The sequence below is a fragment of the Alexandromys fortis genome, unplaced genomic scaffold (assembly GCF_014885135.2).
Source record: "Alexandromys fortis isolate MF-2015 unplaced genomic scaffold, M_Fortis_MF-2015_v1.1 scaffold_25, whole genome shotgun sequence".
Lineage (NCBI taxonomy): Eukaryota > Metazoa > Chordata > Mammalia > Rodentia > Cricetidae > Alexandromys > Alexandromys fortis.
This window is the reverse complement of record NW_026067904.1, coordinates 3,636,754-3,663,308: the sequence shown is the minus strand read 5'-3', so window position 1 is coordinate 3,663,308 and position 26,555 is coordinate 3,636,754. Positions and strand designations below refer to the sequence as shown.

At 38.5% G+C, this 26,555-nt stretch overlaps 1 protein-coding gene across 2 annotated transcripts in view; it reads left to right on the top strand.

The window, feature by feature from the left end:
- Map3k2 (mitogen-activated protein kinase kinase kinase 2) overlaps nt 1–26,555 on the top strand; it is an 82,222-nt gene that overhangs the window by 16,234 nt on the left and 39,433 nt on the right. The gene's annotated exons all lie outside the window — the stretch shown is intronic.

Genomic DNA, 26,555 nt, shown 5'->3' with positions numbered 1-26,555 from the left:
GCACTGAAGACATTCCACTTGGAGCTTGTTTTCTTCTTGGCAAAACTGGCCTTTGGTCAAAGAAATGCCCATTTCTCAACAAATGACAAAATACATGGTATCCGGAAATGGATAAGTAGGACTGTCAAATCTTGCCAAGACAGGATAAGATGGTTTTGAAAATTTTCCTGCCTCTGAAAATGGTCTGTCAGTTATTCTACGCCTTAGCCAAAGTTGGTTGCTTCAACATTGCAAATGAGACTCTGGGGATTGCCCAGGTAGCCAGTTGTCCCTGTATTTTGTTGCGCATTTTGGAAGTTGCTTGATTGGACTTCCTGCTTAATATTATTTCCCTTCTCGGATCTTCGATGGGGTTGAAGACTAGATAGTTGTAGTTACTTTCCTCTCATGACTTGGCCAAGTTATTTATCATATAAGACTTAAACTAGTTAGGATAGGATAATTATTGAATATATTTGTTCTTATTGTATATAATTTTGTATTAGGCTTAGAACTCTTTATTTAAACAAAAGGGGGGTACTGTAGGAAGTCTTACAGCCAGTGGTTACCCACCCACTGGGGCGTGGTCTCTTATATAAGCCCATGTAGAGCATGTGTTTGCTCTTTTTGGGCTGCAGGATTCAGTTTCTGATCACCGTTCAAACAGAGGATTCTGATTTGTGAGTCTACCCCTAAAAAATAACCATCTATTTCTCAATTCTGAGCTAGTGTGGGATTTCTTTTAAGCATCCTTAGAGAGAGAGAGAGAGAGAGAGAGAGAGAGAGAGAGAGAGAGAGAGAGAGAGAGAGAGAGAGAGAGAGAGAGAGAGAGAGGAGAGCGCGCGAGAGAGAGGGGGGGGGGGAGCCATGGCAGCAGCTACCTCTTTTGGGAGAGAGACCGAAAGGAAGAGACTCAGGCTGGAAGCAGAAGCTCTGCTTGCCTCAGCAGAAGAGGGAGGAAGGGAGGGAGTGGGGCTTGTCTTTTCAAGGGACAGGACAGACCATTGCATTCTCATTTCTTTTATATAATAAAAAGGTGGGAGGTTAGGTACAACAGGTTAAAGGAATTGGGGCGATGTATTCTTAAGACTGCTTCCTGCTTATTTGTGGGCATTGTCTTGGGGAGGGGGGCTGAGAAAGCTGGGTACTGGTCACATCCTGGCATAGCTGATCTGCTTGTTCCTGTCTGGTGTTTGTGGTATGGAAATGTCTGGTGTCTCTTAGACCTGTTTAAGGTATTGACAGAACAGAGGACAAACTTAAGTTTAGGAAAAAAATATTTTGGACCAGGGAATTGAGAGGGGTGTATCTGACCTGTTTAAGGTGGATACTTCAATTCAGCTCTCTGGAACTCACCAAAATTCTTTGGGTTTGTGAAAACATAAGTTTTAAACATATGCATTGTAGGGCTGGAGAGATGGCTCAGAGGTTAAGAGCATTGCCTGCTCTTCCAAAGGTCCTGAGTTCAATTCTCAGCAACCACATGGTGGCTCACAACCATCTGTAATGAGGTCTGGTGCCCTCTTCTGTCCTGCAGGCATACATACAGACAGAATATTGTATACATAATAAATAAATATTAAAAAACATATGTATTGTATAAACAGTAACATATTATGTCAGAATGACTGTGACAGATATTTTTGCAGAACGAAAAGTATTTTTAAGACTATGGGAGGCAGTGTGTGAGAGAAATTGGATTAACTTGTATTTGTCCTCACACCTTTATAATTAGTAGCTACACACCTTAATAATTTGTATTTGTGTTTTACTAAAATTTGTTTAGTGAGGTTGTCCTTTTAAACTGACAAAATCTCTCAGCTGTCAAACTGCATCAGAGATCTTTAAGAAGGATAAAATTTTACTTGAGTTATTGATTAAAAAATGATAGAGAACTTATTTGGTTGGCACATAGAGCTACTCCTCAGGGTCCTCCATGGTTGCTGAGGGTTATATTTTTCTTCTGCTGTTTATCACAGGACCTGCCAGGCTCCAGAAGATCCTGTGGGCTAAGAAATCTGTAGGAAGACAAGCCTACCTTGACCTGAATAGCTAGGATGTTGATCCCAGTGATTCTGTCTATGTCTGGAAATCTTCAGTTTAGATGAAAGGCAGTTTCCCAGTGGCCAGTGTTTAGCAGTTGAAACAAATTGTGGATGGACATTGTTTTGTGTCCATTTGTCTTCTGTCTTCTTTGGAGGAAATAGAGTATTGCTGCTAGGAGCCAACCTGTCTTTTTGTTATGAAAAGTCTTTTAATAATTAATTATTTAAATGCCCAGATCTCTGAGCAGTTGAGGGCTGTCTATCAGGTATAACAACAGTATATAATCTGCCTGGAGAGTTGTGTCTGAGCTTGACTGTACTGACTTTTAACAGGTAAGATTTACACTTGTAAAAAGACAGAAAGAAGAAAAATCTGCTTGTAATAGAAGGTTAACGGCAGAATAGACAATAATAAAGAACATCTTAATTTATTTTAAATCAGGGTTGGATTACATATATAGTATTTTCTGTAAGAGACTTAAAAAGTACATATCCATTAAAAATGTGAAACTTAATTGCTTTGTAGTCTATAATGAGATACAATGGACAATTAGAACATTTAACAGTACACATAGGTGCATTCAAGTTATGTACATAAACATACACACACAGAGTGAACAGAAATCGGGAGAAGTTGATGCTTTTGGTAGGCCCTACCAAAGGCATGCCACTGCGTAAAACATAGAGACAGCAGAGTCAACACCAGGGAACCAGGCAGGGAATACCTTAGTAATGATGGTGGGATTTGGTCGTCTGACCTGACTCTCACTTAAGATGGCAGTGAAGTCACCTGACCTCAGTCAAAATGGTGGCAGTCACATGTCATATGGAGAAGCCAGTTTTTTTTTTTTTTTTTTTTTTTTTTTGAGCCGTGAGAGTTTTAAACATAATAGCAAGAGAGCTAGAGGCTTGATCTGCCCTGTTGCCGAACCACCATGCTATAAACCGCAGTGGGGAGCAAAGACTGGAATTGAAAACAGCTGCCTTGTGGATCTGGCCGATTTTGTTGGCAGCAGTATCAGTGGCAGGGATAGTTTGAGGAAAAATGGAGCCTGCAGGAAACCAGCGGAGCATAGTTTGAGGGTTTATACCATAGCTGAAAACATGAAAACCTGCGAACAATAGAAGCGCATCCTCTCTCTATAGGTAGGGAGTTAAAGCCTGACTGGTTCCAGTCAGGGCTACTCAGAAGCCAGAGAGGCTACAGGCTGCTCTGCACTGTCTCTCACTGCGGGAACTACTTACAAGTGGTCCAGAAGAAAAGAAAAAGAAATGAGAAAGAAAAATTAGAGGGACTCTGGGCCCCCAAATAGAATGCACCACACAGTGTGTGCAGTGCTAACGTGGGAGGACCAACCTGGTTAGCCCGGTCATGTTTTTAGCTATGGGAAGCAACTAGAGATGAATGTTAGCGAAGGGCTCAACCATCACTGTGAAGGCTGTGGTTGGGGGCTAGAAGGGGAAAACTCACCACCAAAGCTACTGGTGTGCTTAGAGGTCAGTGTTCAGGCAGATAGAGTGCAGAGCTGTTGTAAAGAAACCTGGTTCTAGAGCCCAGGGTGTTGGACTCTAGCGTCCAAACACCGAGAAGGAGTCGTCCCCAGAGACCATCTCATATATTACAGCCGATGCAAAAGCATGAGGATTTTATTAATTCTGTCATGACATGGTCCCCCAGCATTCGGGAAGCCGAGGGACCTCGAATAGCGGGTATAGTCTACTTTTAAAGGGGCCACAGAAGCAAGGGGGGTTCTTTGACTATTCTGATTGGCTTATTTGAAAGGGCTATTACCAATAATTGACTGGAGAGCTGTTGCCAGATCAGATGAGGTAAGAGGTCATTTTGACCCCGTTTCCCAGGGGACCGAACCAAAGCATACGTATATGGGTAATTGTTCAGAAACTGAGTACGTGTGAGTGTAGCTGTTAGGTCCTTGGTTCCCAGGGGAGGAGGGGAAGCACTATGGCACAGAGGCTGAGAGGATTCAGAATTGTCAAAAATGGCTTCAGGATTGTCTTAAAGTCTTACAAGGGTTCCACATGTCCTCAGCCAGCCTGCCCATGGGCAGGAGGGAATGTGAAGAGCCTGGCACAAGCACCATAATGGTAAAAATAAAATGGTGCCTTTCCCCAAGGGGCAGTGAGTTTCAGGCAGGGAGCCACGTGGCGAGTGAGAGACCTATGCGGGGCAGCCAGTCCTACAAGGAGCTACAGCCATGGCAGGTGAGAGACCAAGACGTATAGGTACACCATGCAGAGTGAGGTTGGATATTTATTTAGTGGGTTATGGAAGGGAAGGGGAAAGGAGAGAGGAAGGGAGGGAGAAGGGGGATAAGGAGAAAAAGAGAGGGTGGGGGTTGAGGGGAAGAGCCATGGCAGCAGCTACCTCTTTGGGAGAGAGACAGGAGAGTGGAAAGGAAGGGGCTCAGACTGTAAGCAGGAAGGAAGATCTGCCTGCCTCAGCAGTGGATGGGGAAGGGAGTGGGCATGGCTTGTCTCTTAAAGGGACAGGACAGACCATTACAAACAGAACCAATAGAATGAAAAAAATGTATATATACAAACAAAGGGAAGTTTTTAGAGTGACTTACAGGCTGTGGTATGACAAGTTCAAAAATGGTGGTCTTCTGGAAAGGCCAAGAGTCTAGTCCAGGAGATTGTGTGTCTCTGCAGTCTTGATCTGGTGCTAGATTCCTCAGGAATTCCTAGGGAGTTGCTGGTCTTGAGTCTGGTGGAATCTGGGAGATGTAGGTTCTACACTAGCAAAGGAATGCCTCAGAACATGAAGAATGCATTTGCCAGGCAGAGCAAGGACAAGCAGGCAAAAACAAAAGCTTCCTTTTCCCATATCCTTTTATACGGGCTGTTAACAGAAAGTGTGGTCTTATTTAAAGTGGATCATCCTACCTCAAATGATCCAGTCAAGAAAATTCCTTTCCTCACAGGTATTCCCTATCTGCCTGGGCTTTTGTCGATTCCAGATGTAATCAAGAACCAACAGTAGGGATCTCAAGACTGAAAGACTATAGGGATTTTTAAAGTTGGACGACATGCATTTTGCCTTAGGATATAGCTACGAGATTGTTGGGGCCAGGGAAGGGACTCTGGTGATTTGAATGAGAAATTCCAACAGTTAATGTTGGTTGGGTGCATGTTTTGCTGGAGGAAGTATGTAACTGGATGTGGGCTTTGAGAGTTTAAGGCTTCATCCTACTTCTGTTTTGTTCCCTCTGTTTTGTGCTGATGGTTGACGATGTGAGCTCTCAGTTTCTCCTTTTGGTTGCCATGCCTACTGCTCTGCCATGCATTCCCACCTCTGGACCCATAAGCCCTAATAACTTCTTTCTTCTGTATGCCTCGGTCATGGTGTTTATTCCAGCAAGAGAAAAGTAACTAACACAGAATCTTTCAGGTATATGCCTAGGAGTGATGTAGCTCAGTTATTTGGTAGTGCTATTTTTAGTTTTTTTGGGAAACCTCGTAATAATTTCCATAGTGACCACACATTTACATTCCTGTTGGCAGTATGTAAGGATTCCTCTCAGCCTACATATCCTTGCCATCACTGGTTATCAGTTCCCATCGTCTCTTTTTGCAGTTGTAGTTTTTTGACTAGGATGAAATGGATTCTCAAAGTAGTTTTAATTTGTATTTGGCCAAGGATGTTAAACACTTTCAAATATTTATTGGTTGTTTGTATTCTTCTTTTGAGAGCTATTAATTTAATTAGCCCATTTATTGGATGAATGATATGGATTTTCTGGTGTTTGTTTGCTTTGCAGACACTTTTTAATGTCTTGTAAACTGCATTTGACAGCCCTTTGGGTTTACTTTCTGTGCTATTAGAGTTCTTTCCAGATAGTCCTTACATGTAGTTATATGTTTTGAAATGTTTTTCTATAGCAGTTTCAAATCTTCAGGTCTTACATTAAAGTCTTTGGTTGATTGAAATTAATTTTTGTGCAGGGTGAAAGATAATACAGGCCTAATTTCATTTTTGGCAACAGTAAAAGGTACCTGAACTCAGTAATAAAATAAATTCAAAATCTATCGTGTAACACACCCGAAGTGTTTCTGACAGTGCTACTCTCCTCATCGAATTTGGAGAGAGCACATTACAACCTTGTTTCTGAACATACAACGTGTGCTGTCACACCATGCAATACTAGGGAACACTGCCTAGTTTTAGAGTCTAGATAATTTCATATTAAGAATTGTGGTGTTTTTAACTGTACATACAAATTTATTCTTATAGAAGCATGATTCAGTTATGGAAAACAAAGAGTCCTTTTTTTTTTAGCTGCCTTTCCTCAGGATAAATAACAAACTAATTTAGTTTTAGATGGTTAGAATGCTTCATTCTTAAATGCTGTTTGAGGACTGGGGAGATAGCTCTGTCAGTAGACTAAATACTTGTACAAGCATGAAGACCTGAGTCAGCCCCCAGAATCTGTGTTCAAGGTCGGGTGTGGTGGCACTGGGAAGTCCTGGGGAGATACAGACAAGTCAACCTCTGAGGTTCTTGGCCAACTAGCCTAGACAGCTTGACAAGTTTCAAACCTATGAGAGATCCTGCCTTAGAAAAGAAAGTAGATGGCTCCCGAGGAATGATCAGTCACACACATTGTTTCATTTACTGATTTGAATTTCATTTTTTAAAAAAATTGTTGAATGAATTTTGGTTTGACATTAAAGCATTATTTCTAGCAATTACTGAAAGGGCCCTAAATGTACTACTGCTATTTTGTACTACATGTTTATATGAAATGGCACTCTGAACATTGATAATCACAAAAGTAAATATTAGTCAACTCTGAAAAATTTTGAAGATACTTTTCATCCAGCTGCTTGAAACAATCTATTTAAAAAAGCATTTTATAAATTGATGTGGGAGTGATTTCTTACTAATAAAGAAACTGCCTCGGCCCTCATAGGACAGAAAATTAGGTAGGCGGAGTAGACAGAAGAGAATGCTGGGAAAAAGAAGCTTTAGTCAGTGAGTCGCCATGATTCTCCCGCTCCAGACAGACGCAGGTTAAGATCCTCCCTGGTAAGCCAGCTCGTGGGCTACACAGAATATTAGAAATGGGTTAGAACAATATGTAAGAGCTAACCAATAAGAAACTGGAACTAGCCGGGCCAGGCAGTGTTTGAAAGAATACAGTTTTCGTGTAATTATTTCTGGGCATAAGCTAGCCATGCGGGCGGCCGGGTGCCGGGGATGCAGCCCTGCCGCTCCTATTTCAACAATAAATATAAAATGTAAAAATCAGCAAGTGAAGCCTTTTGTTTTTACCAAATGTATATTTGCCTTCATCTATATTGAATGTTAAAATTACATTTCTTCTGAAGAATTATTTTAAAATAAAAATCTGGAAGGCAAGATGGTTCATCAAGTAAAGGTGTTTTGCTCTGTGTGAGCCTGATGATCCATGTTTGATTCCTGGAACCCTTGTACAAGTAGGAGAGAATGGACTCCACAATCATGCCATGGTATGTGCATGCCTACACAATACTGTGTCATATATAAAATGATAATTAAAATAGTTTAAAATTCATTTGAAATAAATTTTTTTACAGTTATCAGTAAATGTTTAATTTATGTATCTATTTTGTATACCTGGTTGTTTAAAAATGGATGTGAGTAGAAAAGGTTTAAGAAGCTCTGATATAAATTATATTAATTGATTTCTGTTTAGATTGAAACAGGTGGCATTAATCTCATTTTCTTATTAGATTAAAACAAAATAAAACAACAACAACAAAGCCCCAAAATGTTTTCTATTATCTTATAGTTAGAGGCTAGGCAGGTGTTGTGTTGTGTGACTTCATGGGGAGACACAACACACATGTCTATTCACCCAAGATGGGGAACCCATGACAGAAACAAAGTATGAATAACGCTGAAGTCAAACTTGATAAACCATTGAGTGCTGTGGGATAATTCTCTTGTACACTATAAAGATTTGTCACTTGTATTGGTTTAATAAAACACTGATTGGCCGTTAGACAAGCAGAAAGTAGAGGTGGGGCAACCAGACTAAGAGAATTCTGGGAAGAGGAAAGGCAGAGATGCAGTCACTAGCCAGATGCAGAGGAAGCAAGATGAGAATACTGAAAAAAGGTACCAAGCCATATGACTAAACATAGGCAAGAATTAATTAACCTAATTTACTTAATTTAAGTTGTAAGAGCTAGTTAATAATAAGCCTGAGCTAATAGGCCAAATAGTTTATAGTTAACATTTAGGACTGAATGACTGAGGGTAGGACAGAAACTTCCATCTACAATTTAGTTTTATTTGTTAGGGTTACTTACAGGAGTAGGAGTGAAGGGTTACTTAAAGGAGAAGAAATGACTCAAAGATAGCTGTATCACCTGAGCCCACTCAAGCATGTGCAACACCTCACAAAAGCTGGAGCACACTGCACAGCCTACAGACAGCTTGCCAGGTTAGAGAGTGTCCTTTATATGTGACTCAGTAGGTCTAACCTTTCTCCAGGCTCCTGGTCTGGTCTCAAAGTCTTCTTTGGCTGAGAGTGATTCTTCATCAGTTGTTCCTTACTCGGAGGGGAGGAACCTAGTGAATGGAGTCAGTTTCTGGTACTTCCTGAAGCTATTTTGAGTTGTTTACCTTCTGTAGCTTCCCTGAGAGATGGAATGTTTCATTTCATCAGAAAACTGCTATACAACTGCAGGTAGGAAATCTGAATGCAGCCTTAAATTGGCTGTTTGTTAGAACTGTGGCAGAATGCTTTCAACACAAGGATCAGACTCAGTGCCTTGCTGTGTTAGTGTTTTATCATAGAGCTATGTCCCCAGCCCTGACTTCCGGATTTATAAAAGTGCATTTGTCTGGGCATTTTTGTATAAAAGGCCTGTCTAGTGTATGATTCTGAGAACCACAGCTTAATAGAAGTAGAGGAGGTAGAAGAAACTTAATTTTGTTGAACACAACAATAATATGAGGGTAGATTTATTTCAAGACAGCACTTAGAAACAGGATAAATAAGCTTTTTAAAATGTAATTAATTGATCTGAATGAAATTTTTTTTGAAACCATTTTATACCTAGACGTCTTCCTATACCTAGTAGTGCAGAATTTTAGGCTCTCAGTGGATTCTTGAAAGAGTAAGCCAGAAGTCATAGTCATCTGCGAGGCAATTGAGAAGTATTGGGTCCCAGAAAAATCACACAGAAATGAATTATTCTCATTTTATTCTGGAGAAACCAAACGAGTGAAATACATTTGTGGAAATAGCCAAAAGTTAGGGATCTTTTAAGAAAAAAAAAAGTATCAGAAAATTACATGCAATCTTTTAGGTACAGTAGAAATTTAAAATTTTAGGGAGATACTTTGGTAAGTCCAACATTACTACATAAAAAGTGATTTTTGAGGTAATAATCTACAAACATTTTTCTTATATTTTTTGTATTCCTTTTCTGTCTTTCCATCTTAACCAGAATGCAAAAGTTCCCGTAAGTAAAACTTGCTTTTATTTTTGGTCATGCTTTTATTGATGTTTGCTAATCTGTAGATGTACTAACTAGTATTCTCACCACTAAGTTCTGCTCTTTTTTAATAAAAGGAGCAAGGAGGAGAAGTGGCTTCTTGGGAAGCAAAAATGAGTATTGCAGAAGTGATTTGATTGCAGGACCAAGTACCTCGGAAAGAAAAATTTCAGACATTTCAGTAGCTTAGGAGACGAATTGGTGCTTGCACCATGTGAGAGCTTTATCAAGGACATACAGCTACTGTGGTATATGGAAGAAGAGATTCAAAGCAGATATGGTTGTGGAGAGACTCAGGCTCCACTCTGCAGATTTGAGAAAAGCTTGTCTGAAGTGGTGGTTCAGTGCAGATGATAGGTGAACCTGTGTGGCCACAGGGTGGAGCTGGTGGAAAGTCTGCAGTATGACATTTCTGCATAGCCTCTTCATTTTCTCCGCGATAGACCTGTACTTGGAAGAACAGCTACATGTGGAGCAGGGAGACCAGAGATATGGTGGAGTCTGGTGTCAGCATTCTTCTTTGTCTAATTATGTTTTTGAGAGTAATTTGCCCTTTTGGGCAACTGTAACCTGGAATAAGATTCTGGGAAATGTGGTTTGAATTAATCAAGTTGACCTAGTACAACTTCAATAACAGTTAAGGGAGCGGGGAGAAACTCCACAAAGGAGGATGCTGAAGTTATAGGTGTCTGCAGACTATGCCCATGCCAATCTGATAAAGCCAATTGCTTAATCTTCCCACACCTGTTTCCTTATCTACTTTATGGGATTGTCGTGAAAAGCATTTAGCAGAGTCAGCATTATAAGTGTTATAGCTCTGAGGGGAAAGGTTTCCTCAAGGGAAGTGTTACAGCTCCTAGGGGAGCAGTGTCCTGGCAGTTAACAACTACGAATACCACAAAGTCACACTGCACAGCAAACCTCACGCAAGAGATTTATTAAGAAAGACACAAGAGGGTGGCTGCCTCTGCTTGGGTGAGAAGCAACAGAGATCCGTGTGTGAGGCAGGCTTTATATAGGGTCTCTTGGCCAGCAAAACTTTCCAGGGTGGAAATTTCCAAGGTGGGATTGGTGGGATTTTTTACTCAGGGATTGATTTTTTTTTTTTTTTTTTGAGCTCAGGGATTGGTGGGTTTTCCAAACCTAGAATTGCACATGGACTTTTTACCCTACAAGTATAATGCAAGCTATGGTAATTAGTAGCTTTTATTACTAGTAGTAATTACAGTAGTAATGGCAAGAAAGAAATAGGGCACGTTTTGGAAAGATAGATGGAGAGGAGATGAGTGGATACAAGAATGTAATATAAAGTTCATATATTTGAGGATATTGCAATCTAGCTACAAGAACACATGGAGACATGGGCTAGAGAGATCCCAAGTGTTGTCATTGAAAGTGGTTAGTGTAGAGCAGTGGTGTATGAAGTGCTTAACATATTGCTTGGTGTTTCCGGGTGATAATTCCTTCCTACTGTCATTTATAGATATGATCAGATACAGACATATCATTTATAGATATCTAACCCCCATGTGCCATGGCATGAATTATCTCTATTAATAAAAATAAACTGGAAAAACCACTAGCAAACTGAAGTGTATGATTTCCCTGTGTATGTTAAAACGAATGTGATACAATGAAATATTTGCAAAGTACCATGGGAATCTTTATTATAAAACATCATATGCAAGCATAGTTTTCCTGTCCCAATCACTCTGTCCCAAATAACTGACTTAGAGGTTGAATATGAATTACAACTTCTCGGCCAATAGCTCAGGCTTGTTACTAGCTGACTCTTACTCTTAAATTAGCTCACTTTTATTAATCTATGTGTTGCCATGTGGCTTGTGGCTTTACTTGTCCTCTAGCATGTCTTGCTTCCTGGGTAGCTGGCTAGCATCTCTTTTGACTCCCCTCATTTTCCTCCTTCTTCCCATCATTCTCTATGTTTCAGGTTGACTCTCCTAATCTCTTCTTGCCCTGCTATCGGCCAACCAGTTTTTATTAGCAATGAGCATAATCCACAGCAACTATATTCTAAAAGCTCATAGCAAAAAGTAAGCATTTAAATATATATATATATATATGATGTCAGTAGTATTGGTATTTTAGAAATGAAGTACTTAAATATCAACCTCACCTAATGGAAACAAGATGTAAATAGACAAAAACCTCAGTTTGGCCAATAAAAATAAATTCCATATTGAAAGATCATACCCTAAGCCCCAAAATGGGATTCAAAAGTGCTCAGAGTGGCAATAAAGTTAATTGAAAACATTTTCTTTTTTTATAGGGGGGGCAGTATATACACAACAGAGTTTTATTTATTCATCCATAATGAAAATTGACTTTATTTGCAGTAAATTGACTGACTGGAGACCATCATGTTAATTGAAATAAGATATAAGCTTGACTTGGGGGGTCCATATTGGATTTCATGGTCTAAATTGGATGAGGATGACTGGCTCTTCCTTAGGAGGGCACCAGATCTATTACAAATGGTTGTGAGCCATCATGTGGCTGCTGGGAATTGAACTCAGGACCTTTGGAAGAGAAGGCAGCACTCTTAACCATTGAGGCATCTCTCCAGCCATCTTGTGCCCTCTTGAGGAAGAGACCTGGTCAGTCTTCCTCACCAACGTAGACCATGAAACCCAATATGGACAAGTTCAACAGAACCACCATATGTAGGCTGTTCATGCATATTTCAGCATTGTCAGGGCATAAATTTCATTCAGTTTTCATAAACTTGACTTAGAAAAACATTGTTTTCTCATATTCAGGGAAACATTTCTTTAATAATTGCTATGTGTTTAGGAGTAAGGATTACGAAAGAGAAGAGGGAGATAGGCACTTGGGATACAAAAGTAGACCCAGGAAGTAAACTAGCAGTTCCCTTTCGGGAGAAAAGCAGGAAGCATGTTAGTGGTTTGTCATAGGGTTTTTGTTGGAGGTTGAGGTTTTGGTAATGTGTCCTCTGAGTTTTGATGGAACAGTTCAGCATTTGGTATTATTTGGGACTTTTGAATTATATAATAAGTAGCAAAAAGAGGGCTGGAGTAGTTAAGAGCACTTTGTTCTTATAAAGGACCTGGGTTTGATTCCCAGCACCTATGTGGTAGCTCACAATCCTCTGAAACCCCAGTGCCAGAGGATCCAGTGACTTTTGCTCTCTGGGCACCAGGCATGCATATGGTGCACAAAACATAAAAGATAGGTAGATTTCAAAATAAACAGCAGAAAGTATTAAACTACCAGTAAAGTAAGAGTATTCTTAACATTAAACACATTTTCATGGTAGGCCCAGGTATTGTTTTAAGGCCAGTATTAAGGCACACTTTTTTTTTAAAACTGGTTCTGTAAATATTACTTTTATGCTTTGGAAATATTTTAGATTTTAAAAATTTACTTTATTGTGTGTGTATGCATATATGTTTGTGTGTGCACTCTGTGGCCTTTATCAGTGTGTACTTGTGTGTGTAGATCGGAGAGTAGCTTTTGGGATTGGTCCTCTCCTTCCATCAGATAGATTTTAGAGATTGAAGTCAGGTACTTAGGCTTGGTGGCAAGCACTTTTGAATCCAGTTAATACTGTCCTGATTTTAGAGATAGATTGAAGTCAGGTACTTAGGCTTGGTGGCAAGCACTTTTGAATCCAGTTAATACTGTCCTGATTTTAGAACTTTAACAAGATATTCTTTTTAGAATTTTAAAAAGATAGTAAATTTTGTAGTTTAGTTTTTAAAATTTTTATTAGTTTCTTTGTTTTTTAAAGACAGGGTTTCTCAGTGTATCCCTGGCTATCCTGGAACTTGCTCATACATCAGGCTGGCCTTGAATTCAGAGATCACCCACCTCTGCCTCCCGAATGCTGGGATTAAAGGTGTGTGCCACCAGACCTGGCCTTATTTTGTCATTTTTCAATATGGGAGAGTATTGAGGGAATTATGATGTTATACCAAAGACTTGTGTTTCTAGAACAAATAAATGAACTAAAGGCAATACAGTAGTGTATATGAGTAGATTCTGAACAAGATTAGATTTAAAGCTGAACTTAATAACTGAGTTTCTGATGTATGTATTATGATCTGGTATTTAAAATATTTTATACATAATTTTTCTTTAATTCTCACAATATTCATGAAGTAGATACAGTTTTGTCCCATTTTCATTATGATAGCCACTATTGTAATTACTGTCAGTGAACATTGAGTAATATGTGTGGTAAACCATTTATGAAATTATTCCTTTTTTTAATACCTCATAAAAACACCCAAAGACAACGGTTAGGATGTTTATGCTCTGTACGTTTGTCCAGAGTGATTTGGGAGTTTTGACAAAAGCCTAAATTTATTAGAGTGCTAATTTAAAAGCTACTTTTATTTTCCTTAAGACTGTTTTATAGTGGGGCAGGAGAGATGGCTTGGTGGTTAAAGGCACTGTCGGCTCTTCTACAGAACCAGGCTCAATTCTCAGCACCCACATACATGGTAGCTCAAAACATCTATTATCTCCAGTTTCAGAAGATCTAAAGCTTCCTTCTGGCCTCTCTAGCTTCTTTGGACACTGCACATATACATGTACATGGTTCACAGACATACATGCAGACACACCATCTATACATATAAAGTGATAAAGTTTTTTAAAAGGCTGTCTTATAAAATACAGAAAACAAGATTAGTAGACACATACATTCTATAGCATTGCCTCTATGACTTAGGAACAGAAGTAGGAGGAACTTGTAAATATGTACTTCCAGAGAAGCTGGGTTTGTGCTTCTCTAAACAGATTGCCATAGACTGTGGAAGTTACAAAGATTTAAGATTTATTTCTTACAGGCTGAAATCCAGAATCGAGAGATTATGGCTGGTGAGAGGATTATTTTGTTTTCTTATAACATGGTAGAGCACATTTTATGGTGGCTAGAGCAACAGATCAAAGTTATAGCCTCTAGCCCTTTTATTATCAGCAGTAGTCTATGCAGGAAGGCCAAGCCCTCCTGGCATAATCACCTCTTAGGATCTATGTTTTAATACTGTTTTATTGGGAAAAGCTCAATAACATGGTTTTTCAAAGATATATTCAAGCCATAGCAGTATCGCAAGTTGGTTTTGCTTAACAATTATTAACATAATTATTACTATATAGTAAACCTTCAGTTAAGTACTTTACAGATATTTACTTGTTGGGCTAGGATTGTAACTCACAAATAGTTCTTACCTATACACAAGAACCTGGGTTGGATCACCAGTACTGGGAGAAAATTAAAACAAAACACAAGCCACAAAGGAACATATACTTATTTCATTTCCAGTACAATTTGGTTATGGTATCATGCCACAGTCTCCATATTTACAAGTGTGGAAACTAAAGCAAAGAAATATTAAGTCATTTACATACGGTTGTATACTTGTTAAGTCAGATTTACTGTCAAACTCAGACAGCTTGGGCCTACCACCTAAGCTTTTTACTACCATACTTTCTGTCTTTACTTTTGAAGGGATCATGACCCATTCAGAGAGGAAATGTAGATGACTGGAAAAAAGTGTTATAGATTAAAATATGGGCCAAGCATGGTGATGCATGCCTGTATTTCTGCTGCCTGGGAGGCTGAAGGATTGTCACTTTGAGGCCAGTTTGAAATACAGAATGATATTCTGTCTCAAAAAACAAAATATAATATGAAAGACAGACAGATAGACAGACCCCACAGATGAAGTATGGCTATTGCATTATTAAAACTTAACCAAGGAATGACAAAATATAGGCTCAGTAGGTAAAGAAGCCTGCCACCAAACCCGACAACCTGAGTTCATTCCCTAGTACTTATATAGTGGAAGGAAAGAACCAACTTCTGAAAGTTGTCCTCTCTGTGACCTGTAGTATACATTGGGCTGACATATGCACACACATTTGTAGACAAAATAAATAAAAAATTTGAAACAGTTAAATTTCCCTTTAAATGTTATAAGATTTTAATAGGAAAATATTTTGAAATTACTTGCAGATGTATGCACTAAAGTTTTTAACCAATATTAGACAGTTTTATTTTATTTTTAAAAACTTAGAATTCTTTTACAGCCTACTAAATCAAGGGATCACCAGCTTAGGTAATAATTTTAAAAAATTCAACAACAAGGAGTGCTTGTATGACTTATTAGAGTTGTGGGTCTGATAGCATGAGATAGCAATGTCTTCATAACTTGATTGGTAAGTTATTTGCATGTACTGTACATTTAAAACCTGTTATTTATTAAATTTTTATGTGTGTATTTACCTGTGAAATTAGTACCCATTTCCAGACAGTGGTCATATCTTTCACTTCGAAAAGGCTTTTTTATACATTATATTCTTATCTCTTTGTCCATGGCTTTCCAGCAATAGATGATCTGTTATTTTCTCTATAAATTACTTTGTCTTTCTAGACTTATATATAAATGGAATCATACAGTTTATATGATGTATGCGTGTATCTGAGGTTTTTCACCTCATATAATAAAAATATCATTTATTTGGTATTGTGGCTTGAACTTAAAAGGTCTCAGCATGCTAAGTCCATTCATAAATATTCTATTTATCTTTCCTCAAAATTCTTCCACCATAATCCTTTATATCTGACCTCTATGGTTGTATGGATTGTAGCATGCTTATCAAAGACTTAGCAGCCAATATCCACATATAAATGAATATATACTGAAGGCGTAAGTCACGAACAAGGCCACACCAGTTTGGAGTTATGATTAATAGGGTGTTATTTATTTAAAGGGGAAAACTTACAGATCACCGTCCCAGACAACAGCCATCTGCACAACCAGGAAGGGAGTCTAGTCTCCGGCGGAGCAGGAAGTGAAGAGAGCGAGCAGAGGAAATAGCTGCTTTTTTAAAGGGAGAGAGACCACACCCCAATGGGCTGGTATCACAGCAGCTATTGGTTGGAGGGGCGGAAGGACCTCCCGCAGCAATATACTGTATTTGTCTTTTTGGCTCTGGGTTACTGATTGAGGACTTTTCTTTTTAAAGCTCTATCCATTTACCTGAAATTTTGTAAATTTTGTTATTTCATTTTCTTAGAGACATACACTGGACCATTATCTGTCTGTATTTGTGCAGGTTACCCATGATGGCTGTAACTTCTAAGAAATTCTAATACTGAATAAGCCTTTTCTGAACTCAAAGCAGTTGCCCATTGAAAACCTGAATAAATGTCAGTGGTGTGGTGTATGTATTTTAATTTTCCAAAATCTGCAAAGTGGAACACATCCATCTGCCAAATTTCATTCCTTTGAGTACCCTTTGGGTTACTTCCTGCAGGTAATGGTGTTTGGTTATAGAAAGAACAAGTAGGACATCTCTTTATAATCTCCTTAGCTTGTTGTCATGTAATAGAAAACTGTTTCTTTAAACTTTTGTTACTGACATGATTTTTTTAAATTATGAAGCCTTCAGCACCTTTCTGCATCAATCAATAAATTTCTGCATTACCTTGTGCTAGAGTAACTGGCAGACTTGTATGGTATTGGATGTGTGTTATGTATATTGACAAAATCTATTTATGATTATATTTTAAACCTGAATGAATAATGAAGTCAAATCTGTATAATCTGGTATAAATTCAGTGGTTTCAATATGCAAAACAACTCTTTTTGCATATTGTGAACCAGTAACTATATTGAGAGATTCTTTAAGATTCCTTAGTACCATGAGAATAGCATATAATTCTGCTTTTAGACAGAATTAGAAGGGTTTTTTCCCCTCACTTAAATCTAATGATTTGCAACCTGCCTTTTCTGATTTATTTGCATCAGTATAGAATGTATTGGTTCCAGTTAATTGGTGTGCCACATTCAGTATGGGGGTAAGATTCAAGTAGTTCTCTTTATATGGTTAATTCTATTGTTTTTGGGATACTTGCTCTTAATCTCTCCTAAATAATTATTACAAGCTCTTTGCCAGGGTCCATTGTCTTCTCATATAAGTATCTTTTTGCATTTTACGTTGGCATTTTCAAAAGCCAGTGATTTAACATGTACTTGTCTAGCTTCTAGGTTTTTTATTCTTATCTGTGCAGCCTTAGTTAATTTTTGTAAAAAGGCACTAAAGGGTTCTCTTTGGCTCTGTTTAACCTTAATATATGATTCAGTTATTTTTGCTGGTTCTTAAATCCTGTCCCAAGCATTTAATGCTGCTCTGTGGCATAGGTTCAAGATGTGTTCATCATAAAGAGCTTGAACCTGTGGGTCAGCATAAAGGCCCTTGCCAAGATTTTGATCATGGGAAAGCCTCAGATCCTTTTTTTTCCTCTGTTGTCTAAAATTTTTGCCTCTTCTCACTAGTAGCATTTGCATTTTAGTTGCAGCCAATCTTAGGACCACTGAAATTAATTGAAGCCAATCATGTGGTGTATCCTTATTGCTTAAACCACACATCTTTAGCATCTCCCAACAAATGGTGAATGTAAGCTATAAGATACTACTGCCTGAGCCAGGCGGTGGTGTTGCTCACCTTTAATCCCAGGACTTGGGAGGCAGAGGCAGGCAGATCTCCGTGAGTTTCAAGCCAGTCTGTTCTACAAGAGCTAGTTCCAGGGCAGGCTCCAAAGCTAAAGAGCAACCCTGTCTTGACAAACCAATACAAACAAACAAACAAACAAATAAATAAATAAAAGATACTACTGTTTGCTTAGTTTCTTTTATATCATTCATACTTATACGTTTCCATCTACTGTCTTTGTATGATTTTGGTTATTTAGTATTTGATAGTTTGTTAGAGGTGATCACATAGCTAAAACTCTTGTTAAGTCATCTCTGATTCTGACAAGTACTGGCAATGTTAAATCCTGTCCTTGTATTTTTTTCTCTCTGCTCATGAGTTCCATTAATTTTCTCAATCGTTTCAAATCTTTATACCACTGTCTTTTGTAAAGCCTAAATCTCTTGATCTGTGAATATTTACAGTGATTTCATTGACTCACATAACCTCTTGTCATTCCATGGTATGAAATTTTTCATTAAGGGTAACTTCTCATTCTTGGATATTATTTAGATGGTGTGCGTATTGCCTTCCTGGAGAGATACTTATCTGCTAACTTATAACTTTTAACTATATTGATTGTCAAATCTTTTAGATAACTTCTCAGCACCTTTTGACATAGATTGAATTTTGTCTGTCAAATTAATGTTGTCCTTTTCAATGATATTAATTTTTTTCAGGTAACTTTTGATAATCAATGGTATTAATCCTGTCAGCTAGTTGTTCATTATTAGTTTGTAAAGACTGTATCATTTCTAAAAGTGTCTGATTCTTGGCTCTGTTATCAAACCATTTTCTTAAGGATATAATATGAAAAACAAAGCTAAGTCCCAATATCAGATAAATGGATGCATTAGAATAACCACATAAGCCTTGCAGAATGCAAATGGTTATTAAATTGCTGGATGGTGATATTGTTTGTCATTATATACCTTTCAAGTTTATTTATTAATCAAATAAAGCTACTTTTGTTATGAGATCTCAGTAAATTGTTGTAGGTGTAATAATCTTTATTGACCAGCATGTGTTGCAGTTGCTGCCGCATTGTTGAGAGACACAACTTTTAGGTTCTGAGTTGGTGTCTGCTTAAATACTGTCTCCTTTGCTTGACAAATTAAGGGCAATTAAATCGATTCTGTACATAGAGTTTTTTGGTGGCCAGAATATCAAGGAACCTAGGGCTCGTGATTGGGGAACACAAACCAGAAGCTGCACAAGTTGCCACATAGTAAGGAAAGCAGTGGGGAGCTTATGTGAGCCCAGGAAATTGCCAAATCACTGCATGGTAGTTCCACTGTGGCAGGGTTTTGACAAAAAACCACTTAGTAGATGAAATCAAGCCAGGTGGGCTGGGATGGGAGACCTTCTAGCCGTGGACCTTTTGTGCTGGTCCTGATAGGTGTGGAGTTGGGATTCACATGGGCACCAGATAAAGATGTACACTATAAAGTAATCTCACACTAGCTCAGAATTGAGTATAATAAAGGGTTCTTTATTTAGGTGTAGACTCACAGATCACAGTCCTCTGCACAAGTAGGGAACAGGAACTGAATCCAGCAGCTGAGAGAGATACCATGCAAAGTTTATATCTACATCTAAGTACAAGAGACCACACCCAAATGGGCTGGTATCTTAAAGGCTATTGGCTGAAGGAGTTTTCACAGCAATCAACTACCCTCTTACTAAGTTACGTAGATAGTAGATATCTGCTCAGTTCATTTGCAGAATCCCTTTCCCTCTCTTCCTTCCTCCCTCTCTCCTTCCCTCCTTCCTTCTTTGTTTTTTGAGAGGTTGGGAAAAGAAGTGGGAAATTATACTTCAAACAAGAAGTTGGAAAAGAACTTCTAATAGTTTGGAAAAATTTACACGAGTTTCAAATGTTTTGATTAAGAATTATTGCCAGATGGTGGTGGTACACACCTTTGATGTCAGCACTCAGGAGACAGAGGCCAGGCTGATCCCTTGAGTTTAAGGCCAGTCTGGTCTACCAAGTGAGTTCTGGGACAGCCAGGGCTACACAGAGATTCCCTATCTTGAAAAACCAAACCAACCAACCAAATATCAAACCCCTCCATAAAGACCCCCAACAATTTAGCTACCAGTGTCTATGAACCATGACAACAGCCAGCATGGTATGACTACCCTAAGGATGCAGTAGTGACACACATACGTTGGTGGTAACCAACAGCTCTCTAATTGGATTTAAGACCAACTCAACAAATAGAAACTCATGTACTGGAAACCTAACCAGCTACTCAGGGCTAGTGAAATCATAGATCTTGGAGGAGAACCTAATTCTCTACTCTGCTAAACCAGCACAATCCCTAACAGCATTCTAAATACTTGTTCTTATACCCAGACTGGTCTGGCCAAGTCTAGTCTTCTACAAGGATTCAGAACTAACATTCCTTTTGTCCTTTCATCTGGGTTTCTGAGAAATTCTTGGTTCAGTTTCACTCCCAGTAGTTATCCAATACAAAACAGTCATACAAATAATATATACAGACTGAGCAGGTTGTATATAGGAATATGAACACACACGCGTGCATGCACACACACATGCACATGTACACTCAACTATTTTAAAAGGCCATGAATCATAAAAGGGGAGGGATGTTACATGGGAAGACTTGGACAGAGGAAAGGGAAGAGGGAATGATGTAATTATATTTTAATCTTAAAATATAAAATAATTTAATTAGCTACTATTCATTTCTACCTTTAAAAATATTTACTAAATTGAAGAGCATATTCAACACAATCTGCACAAGATAAAGATAGCTGTTTTAGGGTTTCTATTGCTGTGAAGAGACACCATGACTACAATAACTCTTACAAAGGAAAACATTTAATTGGGGCTGGTATACAGTTCAGGGGTTTAGTCTATTATCCTTATGGTGGGAAACATGGCAGCATACAGGTTGCTGTGGTGCTGGATAGGTAGCTGAGAGTTCTATATCTGGATCAGCAGGCAGCAGGAAGAGAGAGTGACATTGGGCTTGACCTGAGCTTCTGAAACCTCAGGGCCTACTCCCAGTGGCATACTTCCTTCAGCAAGGCCACACATATTCATATAAGGCCACACTTCATAATAGTGCCACTCCCTATGGGTATATAGGGGGCATTATCATTCAAACCACCACTACGACAGTTAATAAAAATATTTAATAGCCCTCTTCCAGTCTGAGTGCAAACATACTATAAGCTTTTTCTCCACCATGAGACAGGGTCTCACCATGTAGACCTTGCTCTTCTGGAACTTTCTTTGTAGACTAGATTGGTCTCAAATTTATAGAGATCCTTCTACGTCTGCCTCTTAAGTGCTGAGATTAAAGACGTGCATTACCATGCCCAGAACTATATAGGCTTTTTGTTTGGAGACATTATTGAAGATGTGTACTTCTATGTAACAAAGTAGATTTTTTTTTTTTTTTGATTTTCAAGACAGGGTTTTTCCGTAGCTTTTGGTTCCTGTCCTGGAACTAGCTCTTGTAGACCAGGCTGGCCTCGAACTCACAGAGATCCGCCTGCCTCTGCCTCCCGAGTGCTGGGATTAAAGGCGTGCGCCACCACTGCCCGGCAACAAAGTAGATTTTCAAAATGGAAGTTTCTCATAACAGCACAGAATGAGCATATAAAGTCTTTAAATAATCATCATAAGACTTGGTATGCTGAGTATTTTGGTGCCTATATTTCTAAATTTCATATGTATTGGTAAGGTTCTGGCACAATGGTACACTTAAAGACATAACTCAGAGCAATTTGATTTCAGGAAAGGTCAATTGATAAAGAAATTAGTACATTTTAAACATTGAACAGCAGATAACTTTTGCTAGTGTCTAAATAGATGGGTCATAATCTAAACATAGGTTGCAAGTCACTCAAACTTGTGGCTGATGAAATTCGACTTTAGCGTTTCCATGGAAACGTCAATAGCCACATTCAGCAGGCTGACACACTGGCTAATTATGCACAACAAATTAAGTTTTACCTGAAGTTCCACTTTAGGTCAGTGGCAGCTGACACCCCAGGTTTATTGAAACAGTAGTTATTTCTGTGACCACTGGAATCTTTGCAGTGATGCCACATTTAAGGATAGTACGTCTCCAGATGCAAAAGTTGTTTGTTATTAAAATCTTCATTCTCCTGTTGTTATGAATTGCACTAATGAATTATACTTGCATCTTCTTATTTCATTCCACCTTTATTGAATGCTAGGCCCAAGCACTGGTGCTCTCCCAAGACCTTCAGTATAGTGGACAGCAGTCAAATATCCAGCCTCCTCACAAAGTCATCAGCAGTCTGGTTGGATGGTAGTATACTGTCTGTCATCAAAAGGCTAGCCCAGAACTTGAGTGCCTTCTTTCTCCGCCAGAGTAATAAGTTGCTCTACGTACTCATACTATTGTGGTGACACCACACACACGTGTTTTGTTTGTTTGTTTGTTTGTTTGTTTTTTACCCCAGACAGGGTCTCAGTTTATAGTCGTGGCAGGCCTGGAACTTGCAATGAGACCAGGGTGGTTCAAGCTCATAGAGATCTGCCTGCCTCTGAAGGGTTGTAGCACCAGGCCAGGCCAGCACTGTACTTAAATTCCTCTATAAACTTAAGGTCACATTGGTTGGATTGTGTGTAACCAGGACAGTTCATTCAAGCCATGTTAATTTAGTTTAACAAAACAAAAACCAGAAGGCATCTAGTAGGGTTACAAAAGAAGAGTTTTAAAAATCAGTTGCAGAAATGATGCAGAAAACCTAAACCCACTTCTGAATTCTACTTCAGAATTCTACTTGAAAATTTCAGTGTTTGGAGTATGTACTTGGAAGAAGGGGGGAATGAAAGAAACAGGAAGCAGGGATTTCAGTCTAGTAACACTGAAGCATTATAAAAGAAACACACTGAGGTTTACTCTGCCCAGGCCTGAGCTCTTGTAAAATTTTAGCTCAGTGTTCAGGTTATCCACTCTCCTGGGGCTTCTTGGTGGAGTAGCAGTGAATTTCTACAGCTCACTTTCTCCATAGAATTCATGCTCTGCCTAGCAATAATCTCCACTGCCTTCCAGAAACTGTGTGTGACCACGCATACCACAGAAAAGGAGCTTGTTTACTCCCCGAAGGTTGTAGCCTGTCCTGAGTGGTGCAGGAGGAGACAGTGCAGGTGGCAGGTAACTAGAAGCTAAACATCCTTCTTTTTAAAGTGGGTGATTATATAATATACAATGCTAATTATGGTGGTGATAAGTGTAGTAGTTGTGGTACTTTTTATGTTGATTTTATTTTTATATCAGTCTTTGCCAAAAGTTAGAGAATAAATGATTACATAGTTATAGGACAGCCTGTCAAGGTCCCTTTATAATATGTTCTTCATGTTGTAGTGACCCTCAACCATAAAATTATTCTGTTGTTGCTGCACAACTGTAATTATACTACTTTATTAATTGTAATGCAAGTATTTGATATGCAAGATATCTAATATGCAGGTTCCCAAATATCTAATATGCAAGTTGTTCGGCTCCCAGAGGGGTTGTGACTCACAGGTTGGGAACCACTGCTGTCATGCCTAGCTTTTTTTTTTTTTTTTTTTNTTTTTTTTTTTTTTTTTGTTTTTCGAGACAGGGTTTCTCTGGTTTTGGAGCCTGTCCTGAAATTAGCTCTTGTAGACCAGGCTGGTCTCGAACTCACAGAGATCCGCCTGCCTCTGCCTCTGCCTCTGCCTCCGCCTCCAAGTGCTGGGATTAAAGGCGTGCGCCACCACCGCCCGGCTCATGCCTAGCTTTTTGTTGTTTTGTGTGGGTGCTGCACTTCTGAATTCTGGTTCTTCATGCTTGTGTGGCAACTTTGTGAACTGGGCATCTCCCCAGGTCCCATGTGATACTTTAAAAAATGATGTCTCTATTTGTTAATGTGAGTATATGTGTTCATGCACATGTGTGTAGAGAGCAGATTCAACCTTGGATGTTCTTCCTCAGGAGCTGTCCACTTTGGTTTTCTTTTCTGTTCACACCACCCCCACCCCAACTTCGTCTTCTGAGACAATTCCTCACTTGGACCTGGGGCTCTTAGATTAAGCTAGGTTGGCGAGCCAGCAGACTCTGTGACTAACTTTGTATGTGACTTGGAATTGAACTCAGGTCCTCATGCTCGTGACAAGTGCATTATTGACTGAGCTGTCTCCCTAGCCAAGTGAACAGACTTTGTGTGCTTCTGTTTTCAAGTGTTGTATGTATGTGTAAAGTGGAAATGGTGATTTCCTGCTGTGCACATTTCCACCACCACTCACGTTGTCTTTTTGCCCATGTCTGTCCTACTGAAGTGAAGTGGGCTGGCACTTTGCTGTTGGTCTCCATTTTCCTGATGAATTCATGATACTCAACATTATCTAGGTGCTTCTGCCCTTGTGTATCCTCTTTGGAAAAAATCTCTATTGAAATCCTTTGTCCATCCTTTAATTGGATTATCTTATTGTTGAGTTATAATGATTTTTTATATAATGTATATTATATAAAAAGTAGACCTTTATTAGATATAAATTTATATAAATAAGTAAATTTATTAATATTATATATTAAATAAATACATATTAATATATAATAAAATAGTTTATTTTCTCCTGTCCTTGGGGTTATTTTTTATTATTTTCATGTCATTTTTTGCGGAACTTTAAAAAATTTTGGTGGAAGTACAATTTATTTTTCTAGTATTACTTATCATTATGATTTGATCTTAATGGTTTGTGATTATGGTATCATAAGATACTTAAGAAAGTTGCCTAACCTAAGGCTATAAAGAAATAGATATACTCACTTATAAGATTATATTAAATTAGCTTGTACACTGAATCGCTGTGATGTCTTTGTGAAAACTCAGTTGACCCTGGTGTGGGTTTACTTGTGGACTCAGTCCTACCCCACTGACCTGTCCAGCTCTGCACTATTTGATTATAGTAACAAGTTTAAAGATAGCGAGTGTAAGTCCCCTCACTTTTCTTTTCAATAAATTGTTTAATTCTTTTGCCCCACTTGGAGTGCCATATGAATTTGAGGATTAGCTTTTCCATGTTTGAAAAATGACCATTAGAATTTTGAAAGAGAGTGCATCTAATTTGTGTGTGTGTGTGTGTGTGTGTGTGTGTGTGTGTGTGTGTGTGAGACAGGTTCTCAATGTGTAGCCCTGATTGTCCTGGAACTTACTGTATAGACCAAGCTGGCCTTGAACTCAGAGATCCCACCTGCCTCTGCCTCCCAGTGCTAGGATTAGATGCGTGTGTCATCACTTCAGACTTTAAGTGTAATTTCACACAACAGTGTTTTTTTAGTTTTTACTATACAAGCTTTAAATTTAAGTATATTCCTGCACACTTTTCTTTTTATGTTATTGACAGTAGAATTAATTTCTTTTCCACAATATCATTTGTTAATATATACAAATAGAACTGACTGGAAGCGAGTAAAAACAACTAGAACAAAGACAGTGAAACCGCTGATGTTGGTATTCTCACTGTGCTAAAGGGGGTTGAATTTTCTGACCTGTTGGTGTGAGGTGCTGCCGTGGATTTTATCCTTTATTCCACTAGTGCAGTTTGTTGTATTGACTCTTGTGTGTTGAATCTACTTTGTTTTTATTGGATATATCTCATCTAGTCATGCTATATAATCTCTTAAAATTTTTAGGAAAGATTTATGTATATGAGTTTTTCCAGCATATATGTATGTATGTAAGTAAGTATGTATGTACACAGTATACCTCCCTGGCCACCAGGGATGTCAGAAGAAGGTGTCAGATCCTTTGGAGCTGGAGTTAGGGATGGTTGTGAGCCACCACATGAGTGCTGGGAAATGAACCTGGGTCCTTCGCAAAAGCAGAAAATGCTCTTAACCACCGAGCCATCTATAGCCCCTGTAACCCTTCTTTTATGTACTAGGTTATGTTTGCTAGTCTTTTATTGAATTTTTTTTTCACTGTGTAGCCCAGGCTGGCCTGCCTTTGGTTTTAAAATTTGTCTGTTTACAAATTAGAGTTTGTTTTTAATCTGTTTACTTTTAACTTGTTTTTATTCTATTTATATCTTATATAATTTATATAAGGTATATGTTATTTCTGTGTTTTTGTGGGTCACATTTTCTTCTCATTTTCTCCCTTCTTTTTGTATATGTTTTGCAGTGTGCTGTTTTAAGTTTTTGTCTCTTTTGCTCTATTTTATATTTGCTTTTTGGTGGTTTATCTTTAGAACTCAAACTGTTGTTGATTTGATACCAACCTACTTGCAAGAGCATACACAAACACATATATAATTGTATCTTTCCTCTCTCCTTACAGTTATACAAATTATATTGCTATAAAATTTATGCCAAGCAACAGTTATAATTATTCTTTATGCAAGTTTCTTTAAAACAATGTATTATTTTTCTGTTACTGTTTTCATAGAAAAGAATTTATGTGGCAGGAAGACCGCACGTTGTTAGAAAGGCCTGATTACAAAATGCCACCTGGGAG